This window comes from Microtus pennsylvanicus, chromosome 5, assembly GCF_037038515.1.
Source record: "Microtus pennsylvanicus isolate mMicPen1 chromosome 5, mMicPen1.hap1, whole genome shotgun sequence".
Lineage (NCBI taxonomy): Eukaryota > Metazoa > Chordata > Mammalia > Rodentia > Cricetidae > Microtus > Microtus pennsylvanicus.
The window spans coordinates 13,649,613-13,677,321 of record NC_134583.1 but is presented as its reverse complement, the minus strand read 5'-3'; positions in this window follow the sequence as shown (position 1 = coordinate 13,677,321).

The window sequence follows — 27,709 nt, the reverse complement described above, 5'->3', positions numbered from 1 at the left end:
ACATGTCAGCAAAAACATCCCCTGCTTTGATTTTATAATGCATATAAAAATAGTAAGTGTCCAACACACGATTCCTCTCTTTAAGTGATTGGCCATGGAGGCCCCAAATGTACTCCAAACAACACAGCCTACGGCCATTGATCTTGATTCCCCAGTATAACAAAATGGTCAAAATCATTAATTAAGGCATCACAAACTTTTATTTTATGACATAGATGTATATCTCAAATTGGTCAGGGAATGTATACCTGCTGCCTTGCTAGCATAGTGCAACACTATTCAGGTTGCTGGTAGAGAAAAAAATACATGAATTTTTTTACACAGTGTTGGACTTGAGGGCTATTCCACTGAAGGGATTTCATGCCTGGAAAAAGAACGACGTCAACAGCTCATGAGTAGAAAGATTATGGGCCTGGGATTAAGGGAACTCACTGCTTTTCTAAAGGTCATGTTATCAAACTACCCTTTAAATATTAATGTTTACATTCATAGACCTTGGATGCTCCCACCTTGGTCAGAGAAGTTTCTTTTCCAATGAGTATTGGTTAATTAAGAATGTGTATAGGACAGGCTCCAAAACCACAGAGAAGCCCTGTCTCGAAAAAAAAAAAAAAAGAATGTGTACTTAGAGTTCTATTTTGTGTGTGTGTTTGTGTGTGTGTGTGTGTGTGTAATATATATAAAACCTTCTCCCACTCAACCTCAAAGAACATCATAGAAGACGTGGTAAAGATTGTGACAGCATAGGATCGGGGAAGTGTAGTATGAAGGACTGTTTGTTGTTCCCGGCTGCCTGGCTAGACCTAAATAATCACACAGAAACTGTATTAACTAAATCACTGCTTGGCCCATTAGCTCTTGTTTCTTATTGGCTAACTCTTACATCTTAGTTTAACACATGTCCATGAGTCTGTGCATCACCATGAGGTCATGGCCTATCAGCAAAGTTTCAGCACATCTATCTCCAGCGGTGGCTCCATGACTTTTCTCTGACTCTACCCTTCTTTCTCCCAGCATTCATCTCTGTCTTCCTCATCTACCTAAGCTATGCCCTACTATAGGTCCAAAGCAGTTTTTTTATTCATTAACCAATAAAATCAACACATAGACCAAAGGACTTTTCACAGGGAGGCCTGTGAAATTCTGGCTCCTGGGAATGAAATAGTCATTACACACATGGAATAACAGTGTAACAGCTGTGATTGGTTATCTGTAAGGGACATTCTAAATATCAAACTTAGAATTCCAGCATGGATGGAGTGGGGGAGGGGTCCTGAGATTTTACTCCCAGCCTAGAAACTATTGATGCCTTCTCAGAGAATTATGAATCATTTTGCTTGCAGATGTGAACATTGGTAGGTCAGCCATGTGCCAGTGAATGCAGTCTCATACATTGAAATGTCAATAGCACTAATCAGAGTCAGTGAACTATCAATTAAAAAAGAATAGGACATCAGTTGGGAAGGAAACCATGTTAAGGTATCCCAAGGAAGTGGTATAAGGAGACAGTAAGGAGTAGCTATGATCAAATTTCAATCAATGCATATTTTTTAATGGAGCAAGAACTCCCGATCCATAGTATTTATTTGAGAATTTAGGAGATGTATCATAACCATAGAGAAGCCTTAAAATAGAAATAATTCTGTCATACATCTGCATAGCCAAAAATTTCAGTATTTCTATACAAAGTTCTCTGTCCCAGAAAACCTGAGGGCCAAATGACATCGTTGTGTTAAAGCATTATATAAACTGACTGGGCACATGATCTGACAATATCTACCAAGAGTGGTGAGTTGTCTCAGGATAATGAGTCAATAAACAATATTTTAAGAGACCAGATTCTATCACATTAACATGCTTCTGTATGATCAGTACATGAGCTTTGAGTGAAATTCTGAATGACTGGCATATCCCTGGTAAGTTGAATAGTGGAAAGAAAAGTATATATTTTGTGCGCTTGGTGAACTTGGGCTCTGTCCAAAATATTTTGATAAATTTTTGAAAAAATCATAAAAGGCAATTTGATATCAAAGTATCTGTTTTTTTCAGAATTAATATGGTATTAAGAACTAGTATATAATTTCGTATCTTAACTAGACCTAGACAGTTAAACATGATCACAGTCTCTCAGCAAAAAGATCTTAGAAACTCCACAATTACAAACACACACACACACACACAATTTCTTTTCTTTGTGGATGTGTTCAGTTTTCTTCAAGAGTTATTTTTTGTCTTGACAATGCTTGTATAGACAATCGCCAGGACCCTGTTAGAGGAATTTGATGTTTCTCCTTTGGTCTTTGGTCTTCCTTTGCTCTGACATTGATTCTGGTACTGAGTGGAAAATCCCAAAAAGCAGTCTCCTGAGAAACTCTCCTTAATGAGGTGTGTTTCCTCCTTGGTCTGTAGGTAGATATGCTTGCACCTGATGCTCTCCGGTTTTCTTATGAAAAGATCACGTTCTTTCACTTCTGCTTCAAAGATTTCTCACCAAGTGGATTCAGATATTGCAAGATAGATTTCATTACGGTTCCCATGAAATGTTCTGCCCTTTTCCTCTGTAGTCAAGTGTACTTCTAAATGAAACTGCGGGTGAAATGATGGGGATGGTGCTGAGCATGAATGTCAACATAATGAGCATTTATCAGTGCTTTCATCTAACCACTTACAGGTGGATTGCTGAGTCTGAAACCACTGGTGTACTCACTAAACTACTTTCTGTGATGCTAGCTTTATAATGGACTCTAGAATTCAGCGATAATGAAAGTAAAATATGGATGTGAGTGAGCCTCCCTATATTTTTTTTTTGTCCTTCACTATCATTTCCATTCTTTGTCAGTATTCTCCTGAGAACTGATTTTCCATCCCCCCACGACTGTTTTCTAAGGGAAACCTGCCCAGCCCCCTACCCCACATTGTGTTGGTTACTCTCTGTTATTTCTGGTGACACTGGAGGACTTCAAAGTGGCTATGTATCATTTATCAACTTTGTCTGTCCATTCAGGATCGCTTTGGAGTCCCACTGAGCAACTGGCAGCAGCACAGCAGGCCTAAAACAAGGCAGAACTGGCAGACGTAGGAGTGTGCAGTTGGACTGGAAAAGTTTGGGACCGTAAGATGACAGAAGTGTGCTGTTTCTGCGAGGCTGAGAAAAGCAGAAAAGGAAAATACACCCCCATATGTTTAGTGAGCATTTCGTAATAAATCATGGGCAGTTTGAAAGGATTTGCAGTCTGAGGTGAGAAAGCTGAGCGACAGAAAAGGTGAAAGCTTGTCCAACACTAGCTGGCTTGTCAGTTGCAGTCAAACTTGTGGTCCTCTGTAGAAAGCAACCAGAGGAAGATGGCCTTTCATCATGAGCCTAAGTTTCCTAGTACCAGCTATTCTAAAGTTGTCAGATTCCTTTCTTATGGAGAATATTGACAGTTTGTTATCAAAAACTGCTTTGAAGTAAAGTGAAAATTTTTCGCTGATTTATTTAAAAAACAGTTCTAGTTTTGTAAATTTTCACATATCTAGAGAAACTTTTACTTCTCACTTCTAATTATTTTCTGAAAGACAGCAAATTTGTCATTCATTCATTTGTATTGTTTCTCTTTGGCCATTGTGCTTTGTATTTGTGAGAGCTGAAGACTCTGAGATTTTCTTCTTTGTCTAGTTTTTCTTATATTACAAGTTAGCTATCTTCATTTAGCCTTATATTAATTATATGTTTAAAAGATTCCTCTTCTTCCAATTTATAATTTTCTTTGACTTTCTTAGATTATTTTGCTGTCATTGTTTTTTTTTTTTTTGTTTGTTTGTTTGCTTTTTTATTCGAGTTTTACTTTTCTATGTTATAGTTGTTTCTCAGGACTGGAGAGATGGCTCAGGACATAAAAGTCCAGATTGCCCTTTCAAAGGTCTTGAATTCAATCCCCATCACCCATATAATGTTTCAAAATCATCCGTAATTACAGTTCTAGGTCATCTGGCCTCTATGGGCATCAGATTTAGCATGGTACCCAGATATCCATGCAGCCAAAATTCATACTATTTAAAATAGGTTTTTTTTCTCAAATATCTGGCTTGCATTGTTGTATTGTTCATAGTTGAGAATGAATTATCAAACATCTTGGGAAACTTTGAGTTTAAATACAGAATATCAGTTGCAAAAATAGGTTTCAGTTATCCGACTACATCATTTCACTGGAGACTTTTAATACAAATATCTTATCCTCTGGTATTTATGAGAAAGAAATATTCAGTTTCATGCTTTGTAAAAGCATCCATTTTATTAATATTGTAGACATGACTGAGTGAGAGTTGAGAATCTCAGAGTTCAGTTGCAAATATCAATTAGACTGATTCCTCCTAACCAGACACATGCCTGCTGTTCTGTCTGCACACTTCTGTATCACTACAGTATATATGTACAAGTCTAAGAATCTTGCATATAAGATTGTTAATTAGGCCCTCTTTTTACTGTCTCCTATTTAATCTAAACTCAGGCATAGCTTTTGCTGCCAACTATGTCTTCCTGTGCCTGTGTCTGACACACTGCTTTCCTTGTTGACAGTTTTCATCCTTATATTAAGTTTGTAAAAGAATCCACAGTATTTGAAAGTTACCAAGTAAAGATAGAAGGAAGAGCATATGCTATATTTTATAGCAAAGATGAGAAATTGTGAAATATAAAATGTTCTATATCATCAAAACTATTACACTGAGCTGGGCACTTTAATGTCAGCACTCAAAGGCAAAGACAGGTGAATCTCAATGATCTAGGCCAGCCAGGTCTACAGGGGTAGTTCCAGGATAGAGGGGGAGGGAAATGGGAGGTGGTGGCAGGGAAGAGACAGAAATCTTTAATAAATAAATAAATTTAAAAAAAAAACTAAAATAAAATAAAAAAATAGCACATTGAATAAATGTCATAAAATGGATATTTATGAATTTAATATAAAGTGATGAGCAAGGATTTGAAATAAACATGGCTTAGAAAAGAAACTAAGAGTATTCTATTGTGAATCATTTGGTACCACAGATGAATAAGGGTTAGAAGCATGTGTGTTGGCCTGAGTATTTCTGTTGTTCCTGAGGAGAAAGAACAGACTCATCATTATTGATGAGCAGATATGGTTACTTTAGATAATGTTCTTCAATACTTGGACTCTATGAATACTTAAAATTTGACCTTTAAAATTATGTTTTTCTTTTGTTTTCTCATATTACAATATAATTACATCCTTTCTCACATCCTCTTTCTCCTTCTACCCTCTCACTTTATCATTGTTTTCTGATAAATCTTTTTCATCTCTTTTCATTAATTGTTGTCTTATACATATATTTATATACATATATACTCCTATACATAAATATAGCTTGCTCAGTATGTGTAATGTTACTTGTATACATGTTTTCTGAACTCACCTTTGGCTAATAGCCAGTTGATATGCTCTTCACCAGGGAAAGGTTTTTCTCCTGCTATCAGAATTCCTAAGTTACCTGTAGTTTTTTTGTGTATGGTTGACGGATGCTTCATCATGTGGTCTTTCCCACATTTATTGTATCACTTTTTCAGCTCAAGTTGGGGTAGTTACGTTAGTGAGACTTCGTGGTGCAGCTTCTGATTTTACCGACAGACTCAGTCTTAGAGCATATTCCTTGATTCTCTGGTACCTACAATCTTTCTGCATTTTTTTTTTCCTATTTTTCTCTGAGCCTTAGGTACACAAGTTATTTGGTAGATGTATTCATTGTGTTAGACTCCAAAGTCTGAATGAAATTCTATTTTAGGTTGGGATAGAGTTGCATGCTTCCTTATGGCTCTTTCTATATATTTTGGGTTGATTCCTCCACCCCTCCGTCTCATCTGTCTTCTTGCTCTCATGATCACATGTGTCTTTCTAACGCATAAATCCCTTCTCCATTCATCCTGTGGTTTTTTTTTTAATTTTTTTATTGAGAAAAAAAAAGTTTCTGCCTCCTCCCAGCCTCCCATTTCCCTCCCCCTCCTCCCGCCCTTCCCCCCCTCCCCAAACTCCTCTCCCCCTTTCTCTCCAGTCCAAAGAGCAGTCAGGGTTCCCTGCCCTGTGGAAAGTCCAAGGTCCTCCCCCTCCGTCCATGTCTAGGAAGGTGAACATCCAAACTGGATAGGCTCCCACAAAGCCAGTACATGAAGTAGGATCAAAACCCTGTGCCACTGTCCTTGGCTTCTCATCAGCCCTCATTGTTCGCCATGTTCAGAGAGTCCGGTTTTATCCTATGCTTTTTCAGTCACAGTCCAGCTGGCCTTGGTGAGCTCCCAGTAGATCAGCCCCACTGTCTCAGTGGGTGGGTGCACCCCTCGTGGTCCCGACTTCTTTGCTCTTGTTCTCCCTCCTTCTGCTCCTCATTGGGACCTTGGGATTTCAGTCCGGTGCTCCAGTGTGGGTCTCTGTCTCTACTCCATCCATCGCCAGATGAAGGTTCTATGGTGATATGCAAGATATTCGTCAGTATTGCTATAGAATAGGGTCATTTCAGGTTCCCTATCCTCAGCAGCCCAAGGAACAAACTGGGGATATCGCCTTGGGCACCTGGGAGCCAGTCTAAGTTCAAGTCTCTTGCCAACCCTAAGGTGGCTCCCTTAACTAAGATATGTGCTTCCGTGCTCCCCTATCCAACTTTCCTTTATCTCAATCATCCTCTTTCCCCAAGTTCCCCCCATCCTCCCCTTCTCACTTTTCTCTCCCCATCTCCCCTTACCCCACTCCCACTCTACCTTCAAGATCCCAATTTTTTGTCCGGCAATTTTGTCTACTTCCCATAGCCAGGAGCTGGAGAGGTTGTGGAGGAAGGGGTACCCTCATCCATTGCTGGTGGGAATGCAAACTTGTGCAACCACTTTGGAAATCAGTGTTTCGGTTTCTCAGGAAATTCTGAATCAACCTACCCCTGGACCCAGCAATACCACTCTTGGGAATATACCCAAGAGATGCCCTATCATATGACAAAAGCATTTGTTCAACTATGTTCATAGCAGCTTTATTTGTAATAGCCAGAACCTGGAAACAACCTAGATGTCCTTCAATGGAAGAATGGATGAAGAAAGTGTGGAATATATACACATTAAAGTACTACTCAGCGGTAAAAACAATGACTTCTCAAATTTCGCATGCAAATGGATGGAAATAGAAAACACAATACTGAGTGAGGTAACCCAGACCCAAAAAGATGAACATGGGATGCACTCCCTCATAATTGCTTTCTAGCCATAAATAAAGGTCACCGAGTCTATAATTTGTGATCCTAAAGATGCTAAATAAGAAGGTGAACCCAAAGAAAATCATCCTGTGTTTTTTGTAATGCTTTTCATCACCTTTTCTTAAGTCTTTCTCTCCTAGGTCTGGTCTATTCTCTTGGACTCTTCTTGTCCCTACTGCTCAGCCTCCTGGGTGATGAAATTACAGGTGTGTAGATACCATACCAAGTATACATAAAATCAAAGAGATGATTTTTTTTTAGCTTTTATGTCTGTAGCTTAAATCCTTTGGCAATAAGAAAATAATAGCACATGTGTCCCTATTTCGACTATACCTCCAATTTCTCTTCCCCTTCCTAATGGTATTTCTGCACAGATCCTCCAGTGGTGCCTATACTTTAATCACCAACCAGGATCTTAAACAAAAGTTTTCTATCTACAGTTTTCATTTAAATTAGTTAAAAATTAAGAGTTATGACAGTATATAAATGTTATTATTTTTGTGTGCTTAATGTTCTACATTTTTTATGCATCCCATTTTACCTAGTGTTCTCTCCCTTGGGACACTGTCTCTCAGTGAGTGGTATTCTTTTCTGTTGTTTGATAACTACACACTATTCTTCTGTTTTTAAAATTAAATTTCAATTTAATTTAAATTTTTTTCTGAAATACCTGTAATTCTCTTGTATTTTTTTATGAGAATGTTGTGGTTGTAGATTTCTTGGATGACACACTTTTTTTCAGCACTTGAATATGTTATCTTGTGACCTCTTGCCATCATGGTTCTTAATGATGTATTAGGTATTATTTTATTATAAACTCAGTACAGAATGTGTCATTTTGATCATGCTGTTTCCAGAATGCTCTTTAACCTTGGCGCTTCTCACTTTCAATCATTACTTGACATGTTAAGTCTTACCAGGTTGTGAGTCATTGTGAAATTTAGCTAATTCTGCATTAGTCAGGCAACATAGACATGTGAGGTTTTAATTTTCATTAAATATGGGAAATTCTCTATCATTAAGCCAAAGATATTTTCCCACTGACTTCATTCTCCTATGGTCCTTCATTAAGAAAATGTGATAAATCTTAATGAAGTGTATCTTATTGGTAGGAAGTTATAGATGGATCTAAGATAGCTTAATTTTGATGTTTTATTTTTATTTTTAAATTTTCTATTTTATAAAATGACTAACATCAATTAAGAGATCCTCAAGTTTGTTTTTTTTTACTGTGTGTGCAGATACTATTTAATTTTCCTAGTCTTTCTTTCTTTCTTCCTTCCTTCCTTTCTTTCTATCTTTCTTTTCTTTTCCATCCTTCTTATATCCTTCCTTCCTTCCTTTCCTTATTTCTTTCTTTCTTTTGTAAGAATAGTTCTTACACTGTAGTCCAGTCTATTCTCAAATTTCTGGTAATCCTCTTTCTTACCTTAGCCTAGCCAGTGCTGGAGTTTTTACTTTTCAATTTCAAAAGTTCTGTTTGTTTTGGGAGAAATGGAAAGCTTAGGTACACACCCTGTGATTTGTACACGCTAATCATACATTCTACCACTTAGAGTTGAATTTGTGCCCTCAGTTTACTTTCTTTGTTATGCCTCCATCTTAACTATTTTTTCTTAAAATGCATATGACTTTTATCACAGTTCCTTTTAGTTCTTTGTATATATGTTAATTCTTTGTATATATTTAAACTAAATGGTTTAATGCATTGTCCAAGAAAATTCAAAATCTATACTTCATTAAAGGCAAATTTTAGCTCTTCATATTTTCTTATTGATTTACTCTCAAATTTTGAAGACTACTAATATTAATAATATAACTTAGAAGTTTTAGAAGTTCAATTCTACCTTCCTAGCTTTCTTTCTAGGATGATGTATTATTGTTTGTCTCTTTCTTATTCTGGTTCTTTAGATAAAAATCTAAAATAAGTGTATACTTGATCATACACCTCTTGGCTTGCTTTGCTCTGGTACAGTTAATGATTAAAGTAAGTCTCCCTTAAATTTCTAGAACTCATAAATTGTGAAGACCCAAAAATGTGAGCCTATTTACACTTTGAGCAAAGGTCAGAGAGTTTGAATTTGCCTCTAGTTCCTTCAAGGTTATTGGGCTTCTACCCAAAAAAAGGTCCCACCTAGTAGTTGATCAGAGAGTTCTGCTCTCTCAAGGCTGTTGTCAACAGGTTTGGCTAATTGCCAGACCTTGTACTCCAGGAACAGAGAAATAGATCTGTTCCTACCTCAAACAAAAGTCTAAGGATCCAGATAAGTGTCAGTTCTCTTTATGGAGATAACTTTGGATTCCACTCAGGGAGTGATGCCTACAGAACATTTTGGTCTAGGGTGTGAGTGTAACTTGGTGACTTGTTTTGTTCTAGCAACAGAATGTTTACCTATAAATGTAGCCCACAGCTTTCAATTGGTATGTTCATTTCCTTGTATCATGTTAATGCAGTCTTTGTCTTACTCCTACCTTTTGGGGTCAGGGTATTTTAAGCAGTTGGAAATTAAACGTGGCAAATTTTCAGTACTCAGGGGAATTCCCTCCTGATACTACCTTATATGTTTCTCCATTTTATTATTTGTATTTGTGTCTTCATATTCTTTCTTATATTTCTAATCCCCATGCCTTTACCCTGGTTAGAAGTATTTTGTCGAGGCTGGTCCCTGACAATGAATGTACAGTTTGTTGTCAATGGCAATTTAATAGCACAATTCCAGTATTGACAAAGATGTTTCACAACTCTCCTGCAACTTTCACTCCTTGCTAGCATAGGGCCACCTGTTAGGCAAAGGCAAATGGCTTTGAATATCTACTATCCTTTCTTGAGTAGGAATACATCCAGCCTTATGCATAATTATGGATTCCTAAATCCACAAATTTAAATTCTACATTAGGTGTTTGCTTATTGTTTATCATGTTCTAATTGATTCAAGCCATGACACTTAAACAATTGTCACTAATTATGCTTCATAAATTGCTCAAGAGAAAAATCTTCTTGCATTGTTTTAGCTCTAAGTAAGACCAAACAAAAGCATCCTTTATAAATAGGATTCCCTTGAAACACTAAACCACACCCTCCCACCCACCCACATACATAAAAAAAAAAAAACCATCACTGGGCTTTTCAAGAGGCTTCATGAGTCTGCACAAGGCTCCCTGAATGTATGTTATGATTGTATAGTTTGATGTCTTTTTGGAACTTTTAACAATAGGAGTCGGGTGTGTCTCTGATTCTTTTGCCTTCTCTTGGGTCTTGTTTCTCAACTGGGTTGTCTTGTCCAGCTTTGATATGATGGTTTGTGCCTAGTCTTATTTTAGTTTGCTATGCTATGTTTAGTTGATAACTCTGGGATGCCTGCTCTTTTCTGAAAGGAAACAGAGTGGATCTGGGAGAGAGGAGATGTGTATGTATATGTTGTGACTAGAAGGAGTGGAGGGAGGGAAAACTGCAGTCAGAATGTATTGTATAAGAAAGGAAGAGAGAGAGGGAGGAGGAAGGGAGGAAGGAAGGAAGGAACAAAGGAAGGAAGGAACAAACGAACGAAGGAAGGAAGGGAAAAAGGAAGAAAGGAAAAATGAAAGGGAAGGGAAGGTTCTGCAGCCCTATTTCAATCATTTTAAGGAGTTGTTTCTCACCATAAAATCAGGTTGTTGGATTTAGTGATGCCAGGCATCTTTGAAAATGACCATAAAACACTTGAGAATACCACTTCCTTCCTGTTCTCACTGGCGCGTGTACTTTTTCTTAAACCAATGAACTTTCTCACCCCTGGCAAAATTTCAAATCATGAATATTTTCTGATTAGTCTTTTGTATGCATTCTCATTATTTTTATGGAGGATAATGGGCTTGGAGGACATTAATACTCAGTAATGTAGGACTAGATAAGTTTTAGGCTGTGTAACAACCATTTGCATTTTCAGCCTGAGTTGAAAATTCACATCAATTGCTCAAACTGGCTTTTGACCTGTACACCTTATTACTAACTTCCTATTTTCAACAAGATTTAGGCTTAAACATCTCGCACTCACTGTGAGTTCTTTCCTTAAACACTATCTCAAGTAATTTTCTTTTCATTACAAAAGGATTTAATAAAAAATTTACATACTATTTAATCTTAAAACTTAGTGCTCTCTACTTCAAAACTGCCAAGGAAAAATACATGATCCCATCAGATTCTGACTTCAAATCTTAAACAACAATTGAATATATCATTATATACCTTGACAAGAAGTCATGAAAATAAACTACACAGTACTGAGGTAATGTCAGAGCTCCAGCAGATTCCTGTAGCCTGTATATATTAGTTACTTTATGTTGCTGTGATAAAATGTCATGACCAAGACAACTAATAGGAGGAGTTCATTTTGGATTATTATTCAATAGTATGCTTAATGCTGGAGACAGCATGGCAGCATGTAGCCAAAATTGGAAGCTGAGAAATCATATTTTCAAACCCAAGCATATGGTGGGAAGAGTAAAGTGGAAGCATGGTGAGACTCTAAACTCTGGAGCCTTCACACAGTGATGAACTTCTTCCATCAAGCTGTGATGCATCCTAAACTCCACAAATAACAATACCAACCATGGACCAAGTGTTTAATAACCTGTGGTTGTAAGGAAAAGATCACCCACTTGTTGTTGTGTCAAGTTTGGTACAATAGAGTGGAGAAATCCACGGCTGCTGGTCAATCCCACAAAACTCCATCTATCTTCAGTGTGTTCTAGCTAACGTTGCTGCTACGAAAAAAATATCTGTCAAAACATTTTTAATACATACGGGTTTATTTTGTCTCATAGTTAAAAGTTACAGTCCTCTGTAGCAGGAAATCATAGTGGCAGGAGTTTGACAGACCTGGTAAAATCACATCCACCATCCGCAACAGAGAGCAATGTTAAACAAGTACTATTACTCAGCTTCTTTTCTCCCTCTATACGGCTGAAGAGGTCTTTCTTAGTGAGTATTCCTGCCCACAGTTAAGGTAAATCACCAACGCCAATTAATATAATCAAGATGACATCTGCTTATGTGAAACGGGAGCCAGAAAGTACTGTGTGAACATACCTCTGACTCCTACAAGAACAGAGAGAACATCAGGATTAGGCCCAGCCTCCAGTGGAAACTGAAAGCACCTCACTGACCTCATACATCAGTATAGTGGAATAATTGTACTCCCAGTATGCCCATAGTCCACTTAAAGACCGGGTAACAGACACCAGTAGACTTTATTTTCAGCATACATGTGGGATTTTGAAATTTGAAGTTCCCATGGTTACTGAGAGAGAATGAATTAATATTGATATAATTTCTGGGGGTTACTTCAAATGTGTTACTCAAACCATAGTCCATAGAAAGTACACAGACTTCAGAGAGTCTCAACTTGGTACCATATACCTTGCCAGTTCAAATAATTCAATAGTCAACACTGGCTATAACTTTATCTGGTAGCCTTGGTGCTTTGTGCAGTCCTATTCTTGGTCCTGTTGACATATAGTCAACTAGATCACCTTAGCAACTTCATTGACCTAATACTAAGTTTCAAGAATCCACATAACTGAACTATAAGCCTATATCCCCTGAGGAAAAATAATAGAAAACAAAATATCCAAATAGACATGGAAGAAGTGAAAGTCAAAACTGAAAATACAATCCACTCCAAAAGAAGCATAAAACATGATAAAGAAACACAAATGATATAACATAAGCACCACCTGAGACTCACCCTCAATGGACCAACTCCTTTATAATTAATTTCAAAACTACAGAGACAACTAGATGCATGAGAAACAATTTAATGTTTTCCTTTCAAGAATAATCAGCGACCTCCACAGACACAGGTAGACGGGAGTGACTGCTGAGGGAGCAGGCCCAAGTCAGAGACATCTATGGATTAGGCCCAAGAAAGGGACTACTGTGGGAGCAGGCCCAAGCCAGGGACCTTCGCTGTAGCAGGCCCAAGGCAGCAACCTCAACAGGAACAGGTACACAGGCGTGATCACAGAAGAAGCAGGCCCAAGACAGAGACCTCTGAAGAATGAGGTGCAAGTCAGGGACCTCCACTGGAGCAGGTGTGAGCCAGCAACCTCCGCTGGAGCAGGCCCTAGGCAGTGACCTCTACAGTAGAAGGTACAAGGGAGTTACTACCGAGGGAGCAGACCCGAACAACCTGCAGGATTGCAGAGTAACACCCAGGAGTTCCAAACAACCTCCAGAAACACCAAATAACTTCCATGGTGACTGGAACTGTGGCCCTGGCTGCACCATAAGGAGCAACCATCTGAGCCTTGAATCCACTGGCAGCTGGAAGATTGATTACTAGTGACACAGCCGCAACTACACAGATCGGAGAAAAAGATGGGTAGACAAGAAAACAATCAACACCATAAAGAGCAACACAGCATCAACAAATACTAGTGACTCTACAACAGTTCTTGAACAACTGAATATAGAGGAAGCAGAAGAAAATGACCTGAAAAATAACTTTAGAAGACTGTTTGAGACCCTTAAAGAGGAAATGAAAAATTCCGTCAAAGAAATGGAGGAAATGACAAACAAAAACTTAGAAGAAATCAACAACTCACTTAAAGAAAACCAAGAAAAAGCAATCAAGCAGATAAAAATATGATTCAAGACTTGAAAACCAATACAGAGACAAAAAAGAAAACACAAACTGAGGGAATTCTAGAAAAGAAAATATGAGAAAATGATCCGGAACTGCAAATGCAAGCATAAAGAGCAGAATACAGGAAATGGAAGAGAGACTCTCAAGTGCTAAAGATACAATAAAGGAAATGGACTCATTGGTCAAAGAAAACATTAAATCTAACAAAAACTTAACATAAAACATACGGGGAAATTTGGGACATCATGGAAAGACCAAAACTAAGAAAAAATGGGATAGAAGAAGAAGAAGCCCAACTCAAAAGCACAGAAAATATATTCAACAAAATCATCAAAGAAAACTTTGTCAATCTAAAGAAAAATATGTATATGAAAATACAAGAAGTTTACAGAACACCAAACATACTGGATCAAAAATAAAAGTCCCTCACCACATAATAATCAAAACATTAAGCATACAAGATAAAGAAAAACATTAAGAGCTACAAAGGAAAATGGCCAAGTAATATATAAAGGCAGACCAATCAGTATAACACTGACTTCTCAATAGAAATAATGAAAGCCAGAAGGTCCTGGTCAAGCATTATGCAAATAGTAAGAGACCATGGATGCCAGCCCAGACTACTTTGCCCAGCAAAACTTTCCATCACCATAGAAGGACAAAACAAAATATTCAAAGACAAAACCATATATAACCAATACCTAACCATATCCAAAGTACTAGAAGAAAAACTCCAACCCAAAGAAGTTAGCTACATCCACAAAAACACAGACAATAGATAATCCCACAGCAGCAAATCTCAAAGAAGGGAAAACACACATACAACAACATCACCAACAACAAAAACTATCATAACAGGAACTAGCAATCACTGGTCATTAATATCCCTTAATATAAATGGACTCAACTCACATATAAAAAGACATAGGCTAACAGAATGGATACAAAACAGAATTCATCCTTCTGATGCATATAAGAAACACACCCCAACCTCAAATACAGACATTGCCTTAGAGTAAAGTGTTGGGAAAAAAAATTCCAATGAAATGTACCCAAGAAACAAGCTGATATACCTATCTCAATATGTAATAAAATAGACTTCAAACTAAAATCAATCGAAAAAGACAAAGAAGGACATTTCATATTAGTCACAGGAAAAATCCATCAAGAGGAAATCTCACTACTGAGTGTTTATGCCACAAATATAAGGATAATATCATATGTAAAAGAAATATTACTATAACTTATAGCTACTATAACTTAAACCACACATTAAACCCCATACAATAATAACAGGAGACTTCCACTCTCCACTTTCACCACTGGACAGGTCTGCCAGATGGAAAATTAACAGTGAAACTAACAGAGGTTAAAAATCAAATGGACTTAACAGACATCGATAAAACATTCCATTCAGACATAAAAGAAATACACCTTCTTCTCAGCATCTCATGGAACCTTCTCAAAACATGACTGAATACTAGGTAACAAAGCAACCACAAGAGATACAAAACAATTAGAATTACTCCGAGTATCTAATTGGATAAACATAGCAAAAAAATAGAATTCAACATCAACACTAATTTCAGAAAACACAAAAATATATGTACATTTTAAACAGTGTTCACCTGAATCATCAATAGGTCAAGGAAGAAATGTAGGAAGAAATTAAAACTTTTTAAAATTCAATGAAAATGACCACACAAGATATCCAAGTTTATGGGACACAATGAAAACAGTGTTAAGAGGAAAGTTCATAGCGCTAAATACTACATAAAGAAATTTGAAAAGTCTCTCACTGGTGAGTTAACAAAACACCTGAAAACTCTAGCACAAAAAGAAGCAAACTCACCCAGGAGATGGCAGAAGAGAATCAAATTGAGAGCTAAAATCAACAAAATAGAAACAAAGGAAACAATACAAAGAATCAATGAAATAAAGAGTTGATTCTTTGACAAACTCAACAAAATAGACAAACCTTTATCCAAACTAACCAAAAGACAGACTATCCAAATTAAAAAAAAAAAAGAAATTAAAAAGGGGATATAATAACAGACACTGAGAGAATCCAGAAAATTATTAGGTCATATTTTGAAAACATGTGTTCCAAAAAATTAGAAAATTGAAAGGGAATGGACAATTTTTCTGGATAAATATCACTTACCAAAATTAAATCAAGATCAGATAAGCAAATTAAATAGAACTACAACTGCTAAAGAAATGGAAACAGTCATCAAAAGTCTCCCAACCAAAAAAAGCTCAGGACCAGATGGTTTCAGTACAGAATTCTATAAGATTTTCTAAGAAGAGGTAATACTAATACTCTTCAACTTTTTCTACACAATAGAAACAAAAGGATCATTGCCAAACTCTTTTTATGAAGCTACACTTACCCGAATAATCAAACCACACAAGATATAACTAAGAAATAGAGTTATAGACTAATCTCACTCATGAACATTAATGCAAAGATACTCTATAAAATACTGGCAAATCCAACCCAAGAACACATCAGAAAATTTTTCCATCATGATCAAATTATTCTTCCCAGAGATGCAGGGATGAATCAACATATGAAAATCTGTTAATGTAATCCACCATATAGACAAACTGAAAGAAAAGAGTTACACATGATCATTTCATTAGATGCTGAAAAGTCTTCAAGAAAATACAACAACCCTTCATGATAAAGATCTTCAAGAGGGCAGCCATACAAGGAACATACCTAATTATAATAAAGGCAATATATGACAAGCCAACAGTCAACATCAAACTAAATGGAGAGACCCTTAAAGTCATCCCACTGAAATTAGGAACTTGACAAGGTTGTCTACTTGCTCCATATCTTTTCAATATAGTACTTGAGGTTCTAGCTAGAGCAATAAGAGAGCAAAAAGAGATCAAATGGATACAAATCAGAAAAGAAGAAGTTAAATTCTCCCTATTTGCTGATGATATGATAGTTTACATAAGTGACCCCAAAAATTCTACCAACAAACTTCTACAGCTCTAAAACACCTTCAGCAATCTAGCAGATACAAGTTTATCTCAAAAAAAAATTAGTATCACTCCTTTATGCTGCGCACCGTGCTCCCGTGTCTGCACTGTGTGCGCTGGCACCCAGTTTCTGAGCTTTGGGCAAGGGAGCTGGAGGTTAAAATACACGGACACACACAGACAGAGAAACAGCAACACAGGTCATCCTTGAATTCCCCAAGAATGTCCCCTATATTGTGTTCAGGGGCAGATTATATAGAGATAGCCACGCCCCAGCCAAATCCACCAGAAACCACCCTCCTGCCATCAGGAACTCCTGAAGGTCTCGTGCTCAGAGCAGCTGTACGCACTCAAATCAGGGGATTACAAGAAATTTAGGATCTGGGGTCTCACTCCTCCCAACACTTTACACAGCTGATTAACAAAAAGAGAAAGAAATCAGAGAAACACCACCCTTCACGGTAGCCACAAATAACAAAATATCTTAGAGTAACTCTAACTAAACAAGTGAAAGACCTGTATGACAAGAACTTTAAACCTTTGGAGAAAGAAACTGAAGAAGACATCAGAAAATGGAAAGATCTTCCATGCTCTTGGGTAGGTAGAATTAACATAGTTAAAAGGACAATCTTACCAAAAGCAATCTACGGATTCAATGCAATGTCCATCAAAATCCCAGCAAAATTCTTCTCTGACCTTGAAAGAAGAGTATTCAACTTCATATGGAAGGGCAAAAAAAACCCAGCATAGCCAAAACAATCCTGCACAATAAAACAACTTCTGGAGGCATTGCAATCCTTCACTTTAAACTCTATTACAGAGCTATAGTACTGAAAACAGCCCTGTATTGGCATAACATCAGACAGGAGAAACAATAGAACTGAATCAAAGACCTGGATATCAATCCACACACCTATGAACACTTGCAAAGAAGCAAGAAGTATGAAAATGGAAAAAAAAAGAAAGCATATTCAACAAATTGTGCTGGCATAACTGGATATCAACACGTAGAAGAATGAAAGTAGATCTGTATCTTTCGCCAAGCACAAAACTCAAGTCCAAATGGATCAAAGATCTCAATATAAAACTGACCACACTGAACTTCATAGAAGAGAAATTGGGAAGTACACTTGAATGCATTGGCACAAGGAGATCACTTCCTAAATATAATCCCAGTAGCACAGACACTGAGAGAAACAATGCATGGAACCTCCACACACTAAGAAGCTTTTGTAAAGCAATGTACATGGTCAATAAGACAAAACAGCAGCCTACAGAATGGAAAAAGATTTTTACCAATCCCGCATCCAACAAAGTACTGATCTCCTGTAGTAATAGGGACGGCGGCGGCAGGGTTGCGTCCCCAAACACCCCAGCCGCCTGCCCTGCCCGGCTAGCTTTACCCGAAATAATTACACAGATACTGTATTCTTTTAAACACTGCTCTGGCCCATTTCTAATCATCTGTGTAGCGCCCCTAGGTGCGCTTACCGGGAAGATTCTAGCCTAAGTCCATCCTGGGTCGGAGCTGGGGCATGGTGTGCGTCTTCCCTGGAGCAGGTAGCATGGCGTCTCTCTGAAGGCGTCTGCTCTGGAGAGGAGAGCTGTGGAGTCTGACCTCACTTCCTCTTCCTCCCGGCATTCTGTTCGGTTTACTCCACCCACCTAAGGGTGGGCCTATCCAATGGGCCTAGCAGTTTCTTTATTGCTTAACCAAGGAAATCAACAGATTGATATATGACACTCCCACATCAATCTCCAAAATATACACATAACTCAAGAAATTGGTCTTCAAAAGAACAAATAATCCAATAAAAATGGGGATGCAGACCTAAACATAGACCTCTCAACAGAGATATCTAAACTAGCTGAAAGACTCTTAAGGAAATGCTCAACATCCTTAGGTATCAGAGAAAAAATGCAAATCAAAACAACTCTGAGATTCCATCTTACACCAATAGGAATGGCCAAATTCAAAAACATTGATGAAAATTTATGCTGGAAAGAACATGATGTAAAGGGAACACTCCTACATTGTTGGTAGAAGTACAAACTGATACAGCTGCTTTTGATATCACTATGGCAATTACTCAGAAAACTAGGAAACAGCCTACATCAAAACCCAGCAATCCCATTATTGGGTATATATCCAAAGGATGCTAAATTAGACCACAAGGACATGTGCTCAACTATGTTCAAAGCCAGAACCTGGAAACAACTTGAATGTCCCTCACCTGTAGAATGGATAAGGAAAATGTGATATATTTACACAATGGAGTACTACACAGCAGAAAAAAAATGACATTTTGAAAATTGTGGGCAAATGGATGGATCTTGGAAACATCATACTGAGTGAGGTAACCCAGACCTAGAAATACAAATATATGTACTCACTCATAAGTAGCTTTTAGACATAAAGCAAAGAAAAACCAGTCTACATTTTTAATTCCATAGAACATAGACAACAAAGAGGACCCTAAGAGAGACATTCATTGATCACATCTACATGGGATATAGTAAAAGACAAGACCTCCTGAGTAAATTTGAAGCATGGGGACCATGGGAGAAGGCAGAAGGGTAAGGGAGAGAAATGGAGAAGAGTGGAAATAATATATAGCTCAATAAAAACAATTTTAAAAAGAAAATAATTGACAATCATTGTAGATTTTAAAAAAGCAGATGTCTTAAGGAAAAATTTTCTAATACATCCTTTAAAAGGAATAAAACAGTAAACTTTAGTTAACATCCAAAATATTGATGAAAAAATCAGGAAAACTGAAACATTATATAAGAGCAAACAAAAATATTTCACATGAGAAAATCATAAGTAAAATAAACACATTAAGAAAACATCATCAACATGCAAAACCATTAAAGTAGAAGTAGATAGTACCAAATTCTTGGACAGAGGAAAAAGCTGAGACAACATTATATGTATATACATGCAAAAAAAAAAGGAGTATGAGATATTTACAAGTCTGGTGTATGTTGAAAAGACCAAACCTGCAAATTCATGATGTACAAGAGGGACAAAATTAAAAATCAAATGGAATAGGCATGCTTTTTAATGAAATTATAGCAGAAAATATGTCAACTTAGAAAAAGACAACCAAGCATGAGATGTATATAGAATTCTAAATAGATATGGCCAGAAAAGAATTTCCTTATGAAGTATCATAGTCAGAATGAAGATATCAGATAAATACAGGAAATAAATTATCCTAAAAGCACCATGAGAAACATGACAACTCTATACAAAAACAGAAATAAATAATTAACTCAGGATTTTAATCAAGAAACCTAAAAGCCCAAAGAGTTTACAATGAGTTATTTTTAAAATCTGAAAGTATGTAATTATGAAACAAGAAACTCAGTAAAGTTATTTTCTTAAACAGATGGAGAGTAGCAGTATTTAAAGACCAAAACAAATTAAAGCAATTCATGAGGATAAGATCTTAAAAGAGGACCCTTATAAGCAATGAGATTGAGAGAGGATAGATTCATTGCTGAATTCTATCAAACTTTCAGGAAAGATCTCATTCCAATTGAGCTTGACATAGTCCATAAAATAGAATAAAAAAACAAAGGAAAACTACCAAGTTCATTCTATGAAAATAATATTATTTTGATACCAAAGTCAACAAAATCAAATTATGGCCAATTCTTTTGATAAACATAAGTGCAAATGTCATCATTAAAATGCATGAAATCCAAATCAAGAGCACATTAAGATGATCATACATCATGATCAAGCTGACTATATCTGAAAAAGAAATATTGGTTTAATATATTTAAACTAAGAAGTATAATTCTCCATACAATCATACTAAGGGGTATAAGTCAAATAATTATCATAATTAAGGTAAAAGAAATTTCCTCAAAATTAGGAACAAGCCAAGAATGCCCACTCTCCATTCTCATCTTTACCATATTGCTCAAAATCAAAGCTGTAACACTGGGATTATTCTTATGTACAAAAGGTATGAAATTGGGAAAGAAAGAACCAAACTATCCCTAATTTCATGTGACATTATGCACATATAAAAGATCCTATGGAAACACTGGCCATGCTTGCTAGAAAAGCAGTCAGTCTGCTTGTAAACCTTCCATGCTCTTTGTTTTTCTAGCAGACCCAATCCTTCAGACTCACCCCTGCATAAAAACACCAGCTACAGTCCTTCTTTCCCCCACCGTGGCTCCTGTGGATCCCACAGACCATCCCCTCCAGACCCATCTCCTCCTGACCTTCCAGGTATCAGCACTTAGACCTATAATCATTATTTTGTTTTCATTTTTTGTTTGTTTGTTTGTTTTGTTTTGTTTTTCAAGACAGGGTTTCTCTGCAGCTTTGGAGCCTGTCCTGGAACTAACTGTTGTAAATCAGACTGGCCTCGAACTCACAGAGATTCACCTGCCTTTGCCTCCCAAGTGCTGGGATTAAAGGCAGGTGCCATGACCGCCCTGCCCTGTAATCATTATAAACACAGATATCTAGATGCCTGAATTAAAACACAATAAATAGCTGCCAGTGGTAGACCAATCTACTCCATTTAAAATTGGAAGTCATCTTATTAGAAGGTCAAAATAAGTTCATTTCTGCTTTCTATAAAACTTGATATGAGCAAGTATTGACCCATTTTCTGGAATTTGGCCTGTTCCATGTTCTATATACATCCTATAGGCTGACCTCCATCATGATAATATGCTCCTGAAAATCATTTTGAGATTTGCAACCAAGTTTTTATATACTAAAATTTCTCTGTAAATCACCCAACCCTTGAAAATTCCCTAGACTTGAGCTTTCCGACCTACATCAGCTCCACTTTCCCTATGTTCAATGCTATTTTTTCCCCAAAACTCTTGGGTATGTGCCATTATGTATACTATTTATTTTTCCACCATAATATTTCTATTGATTGTTTGGAAATTTCACATCATGTATCTTGATCACACTCCCTTCCCACTTTTCCCTGCTCCATTCCTGACCCTATGATCCCCCCACCAAAAAAAAAAAAAAAAGAAGTAAAGAGAGAAAAAATTCCAATTTGTTTGAGTTTTCTAGATATTGAGTTTTCTAGATATTGAGTTTTCTAGATATTGTCAAACAGGAGCATGGTAACCAGCCCCTTAAAGAAAACTGAGTTTATCCCCATCAGTATCCTGACCAGAAGCCCTCAACTGTATAGAGCTATACTTCAAAATTCTCATCACAGTTTTTAGGAGTTATCTTTGATGATTTCCTGTGTAATTGTTACTTTGGTACTTGCCAGGGGGGAAAGAGAGAGTAGGGTTGTCACAGAAGCTTTGCAGAATCCTCTTTTTCAACTGTGAGTATGTAGTCATTGATGCCCCTGCAAAGGAAGCTTCAAATTGTGATTTATTGAGATAGCTCCATCTGACAGAAAATAAAGCTTGCATAATTTGACCAAAGAATTTAGGTAATGGTCTTTACTTTTGTTGAATGTGATTAACATCAGAACAATATGTCTCCACTAAAGCCCAGGTCTTCTAACAGGCCTAAATGTTACAATGTTTCTGAGGCACAAGAAGAAGATCTTAACACCAACTATAAGAAGATGTTTGAAGTCCTTAAAGAGAAAGTTAATAGGGCTAGAGAGATGGCTCAGAGGTTAAGAGCACTGACTGCTCTTCCAGAGGTCCTGAGTTCAATTCCCAGCAAACCCATTGTGGCACACAGCCGTCTATAATGAGATCTGGTGCCCTCTTCTGGCATGCAGGCATACATGGGAGGAATATTGTATACATAATAAATAAATAAATAAATAAATAAATAAATAAATAAATAAATAGTAGAAAGTTAATAAATCCCCTAAAGAAAGCCAGGACAACAGAAACAAAAAATTAAACTAAGTGAGTAAATCCGTTAAAGAAAGTCAACAAAAACCTAACATAGATCCGAAAAGGTAAGAATAAAAAAAAAAAGTGCTCTAGAGTGATTAAATCTACCAAGAAAGGGGAAATAGTTCAGATGATTTGGGGTAGACTGTGGGCCTGTGTGTACCAGAGTGGGAAAGATTAGGTTGAGAGCTGTAATGCAATGTGGGGAGAGAATGTGGGGAACTGGTTGTCATTTTAGGGATAATGAAGGCAATGCGGAACCTAATATAGTGAAAACTTCCTGGAATATGAGGGTGATCCTAATGAAGACTCCTAGTAATGGAGAATACAGAGTTGAAATTGTCCATCTCTAAACAAAGTTCCTAGTGGAGAGACTGGGTTGCACAACAATTCAATTGTTTCAGATGGTCCCATGGAGAAACCTAATTTTAGGACAGAAAGTTGCTATCCACAAAAGGACAGTTGGTCCAATCACTAACAATAACATTTGCACAACTCATTAAAAGTGGAGAGGTAGAGTTGGTCTCTACATAAAGCCCCGACCCTTACAATCTAATATCTTTGTTGTTGGAATGGACTCTGTAGGTTACCAAAAGAGAAATGTGGACACGAACTCAGCACAAAACCTTTAACCTACAATCTGTACTGCCTGGAAGACATGCTGAGGCAATTCTGGGACAAAACTTTTGGGAGTGGTCATGCAAAGTTGATTCAACTTGGGGGCATTCCACAAGGAGGCCACGTCTGGTATTGTTTTGATGGCCATGATCCTGAGACAGAATAGCCTAGAGGATAGAACCTGTGTGTGTGTGTGTGTGTGTGTGTGTGTGTGTGTGTGTGTGTATACAATCGTATTTAGTAATCAATCAAATTTATAAATATGATTGCAATAGTAAATGAGCTATGCAGATATTGTCTTCTGCAATGGGGCCAATTGTCCTTTTGTGGAGAGCAGCCGCCTGTCTTAAAATCAGGATCTCTGTGGAGGCCCGAAGAGGCCAAAAGTCAGAGAGTTTGAGACTTGTTTTTAGTTTGAGATTATTGTGCCTCTAACTCAACAAACATCCCACCTAGTTGTAAATCAGAGTTCTGCTCTCTCATGGCTACTGTAAACAGGTGTGGCTAGTTTCTACAACTCCTCCTCCTGAAACAGGGAAGTAGTCGGTTCCTACCTAAAACAGAAGTCTAAGGAACCAACTTGGTTCTTGTTCCCTTTATGGAAATAACTTGGGATTTCACCCGGGGAGTGATTTGCCTAGAGAGTGTTTGGTCTAGGACGAGAGTCAAGGACCTGAGCAGTGAATGTACCCCATGACTTTCAGTTTGTATGTTAATGCAGTCCTTTTGTTCTACTCCTACTTTTTGAAATCAGGTGTATATTAAACTGTTGGAAAATAAAACATGGACAAATTTTCAATACTCACTGAAATTCCCTCCCGATACTATCCTATGTGATTCTGTGCTTTATTTTTGTTCACATCTTCATATTCCTGACTATATTTCTAGATTCCCATGCCTGTACTCTGGAAGAAAGGTAATCCTGTCGATGCTGGCCCCCAAAAGATCTTCATGGGACCATCTCAGATAGCTCAACTGAATGCAACCCAGTCCCTGCACTAGAAGTCTTGCCTAGAGATCTCCTGTTCAAACTCTTTATTCCTCATTATATATTCCCCATTATAAATATAAGTGTATTTATTTATATATGAATGTATATATAACACATACACATATATTTATATATTTACATATATATAATTCCTAATAATATTCTACTACACTCATAGACTAGTGTTTTGACTAGTCATTATCAACAAGGTTTCTTTTGACAGCAGTTGGATGCAGATGCAGAGACTCATAGCCAGAGTACATAGAATGAAAACTGGAGGTCTCCATTGGGTCCTTCTCATCAAAGCTTGGAGAACCCTTCCTAAAAAGGGGCTGAAATATTGGAGTAGTCTGAGGGGATGGAGGACACTAGGAGGACATAGCCCACTGAACCAACTAAGCAAGGCTCATAAGGTCAAAATTGCTGCCAGAGGCCTTGTATGGTCTTCATCAGGTCCTCTACATATATATTGTGGCTTTTTGATTAATAATTTTGTGGAAGTGATAGTATCTGTGACTCTTCTACCTGCTCTTGGTAGTTTTTTCCTCCTGTTGGGTTGCCTTGTCTAGCCTCGATGTGAAGGTTTTTAACTTGTCTTATTGTATTTGGATTTTGATTTGTTGTATCTTGTAGGCCTATTTTCTGCAGGGAGAAGGAGGGGATGTGGATCAGAGAAAAGGGTGATGGGGAGGAACTGGGAGGAGAAATTGTGGTCAGAATGACCACATGAGAGAAAAATCTTTTTTTAGTAATAATAATGATAATAATTATAATTATAATATACTTTAGAATTCACTGGAGAACTTTCATATCCCATTCATAATAGCTAAATAAATACTTACGTAGACATCTACCTAACTGAAGAAGAAAACACCTTTACATGAAACTTCAAGACAATGAAAGTAAAATTAAAAACAGAGCAAATAAAGCCAGGCGGTGGTGGAGCACACCTTTAATCCCAGCACTCGGGATGCAGAGACAGGCAGATCTCTGGGAGTTCGAGGCCAGCCTGGTCTACAAGAGCTAGTTCCGGGACGGGCACCAAAGCTACAGAGAAACCCTGTCTCAAAAAAACCAAAAAATAAAAATAAAATAAAAACAGAGCAAATAAAGAACTGAGAGATATCCCATGCTCTAGGATTCATAGAATTAATATAGTAAAAATGGGATGCTATCAAAACTGAGGTATAAATTTAGTATAAAACTTATCAAAATTCTGACATATTTCAAATAACCATAAAAACAATAAGTTATATGGGTCCACAAAATTCGATGGGTATCTAAAGCAACATTTCTTTATAATTCTATTTCATAATAAACATTTAGGTTCTCTGTACATATTGCTATAAGGAGGAGTTTGAAATTATCACCGGAGCACAGAGATCATTTCAAGATTCTAATTTCAGTTCTGCTGAACAAACATTATAGTAAGGTCTCTAGATCTATGAGAGTTCTACTTCATTTTAATTTTTGAAGAATCATGAACACTTTTCATAGTGACTATGTAATTCCATGTAATAATGTTCAAGGTTTAAAAATCATTCATTTCTTTCCAAAGTATTATTTTTATTAAAATGAATATCTTGACATGTTATGCCATATTTCACTGTGGGTTTAATTTGTATTTCCCTGATGATGAATGTCTTGGGAACTTATTAACATACTTGGTAGCTTTTTATACCTTCTCCGCAGAAACGTATGTACTAATTCTTAATTTGTGTTTAATTTGTTATTTGCTTAAGTGTGTTCTTTTTTTCCTTAGTTACAAAAATTTGGAAGAAAAATTTTCAGCAAACATTATTCATATATTTGGTTTTTATTTGCTATGTGATGTGTGTGTGTGTGTGTGTGTGTGTGTGTGTGTGTGTGAGAGAGAGAGAGATGTACATCCATGCCCCACAGTACATTTGTAGAAATCAAAGGTCAAATAGTAAAATTGATGTTTCCAATCTCCACACTGGTCCTGAGAATCGAACTCAGGTCTAGACGCATGGCAGCATGAGTCATTTGACCATTCCCCTTGATTTCTTATTTTTAAGTTACTTTTTTTAGTCATTCATTATTTCTTTAGCTATGTAGAATTTTATTTTCAATTAGTGCATTTTTACATCTCAATTTTCATTTAAATTTGTTGTACATTAAGTTCCATGTCAGACAGAAATAATTACTATTTTTTAAGGAGTTGTATCATTTTGGGTCATACCCTTAAGTATTTTGTGTACTGTTAACTGCTCTTTGTGTGCTGCTTAGGACAATCACTAGATTGTTTTAGAACATGGATCTCCTGTTTTCCAGATATTGTTGATGAAAAAAATCATTCTTTCATTGTCTTGGAATCCTTATTAATTGCTTAAGTAGCATTGGGAACTTTAAATAAAGTGAGCTATCAGAAAATAGTTTCTTTCATAATAGACTATTATTTTCCTGTATTTTTTCCAAATGTATGTTTGTTCTTTTGCATTGTCATGCCAATTGACCAGAGAGTAAATAACATTATTGAATGCCAAATATAATGTTTATATTTCATAAAGCATCATAAAACACAGTATTGCAGAAATACTTTACTGTTTCTAAAGTCTGAAAATCCTAAAACCAAAATACATTTTTCTTAAGGCAACCAAATGGTAAAATATTAAACATATTCTCTATTCTTCTAAAAAGCAAGCCTTCTGTCTCACAGAGTGGATTTTAGCACTTCACAAGGAGAATGCCAACTCTAAAGACTGGATTGCTGTTTCAGTAAGGTTGCTTTTTCCTCCAAGGAAGATTGGATAATGTTCCTATAAATTCTTTAAATTTCATGTTGCTTTTTTTCCAGGCAAATATGAAATTGTGGAGCCCCTAAGAAGTTCCTGACAACTCCCTCATGGCTAGTCAGTCAGTGTCACTGTCAAAGCAATTGGAAAACATACTTTATTTCCCCCACTTGATCCGTATCCTTCAATCAAGTCTATCCCAGGAGAAGAAGGAGAGATGTTATTGTCAAGCCAAACAGCAGGCTGAAAAATTGCCACTTTTAACTTGGAGACAGAGAAAAAGAAAATAATAGATCTAGGTATGGAAATTTTACTTCATATCCAGAATCAAACTGTGTAAATAACACCCTACTAAATTTCCAGGTGTGGAAATTGAATGTATTTCTGAATATGGGAAATAATTAGATTCTTATAACATGCTAAAAATAACGCTCATGGTTTCTAGTCTTTTATTCATAACTCATATGTATTTAAAGAATCCACTCTATCATGAAAATATCATAAAATGTCCCTTAATTATTTCTATTTATTAAATAAAAAGTGAGATGTATTATACATGCAAGAAAAATTAAATTTACCATTCAATGAATAAACTATTTTGACAGGTGTATTCTTTTATACAATAATAATTTCCT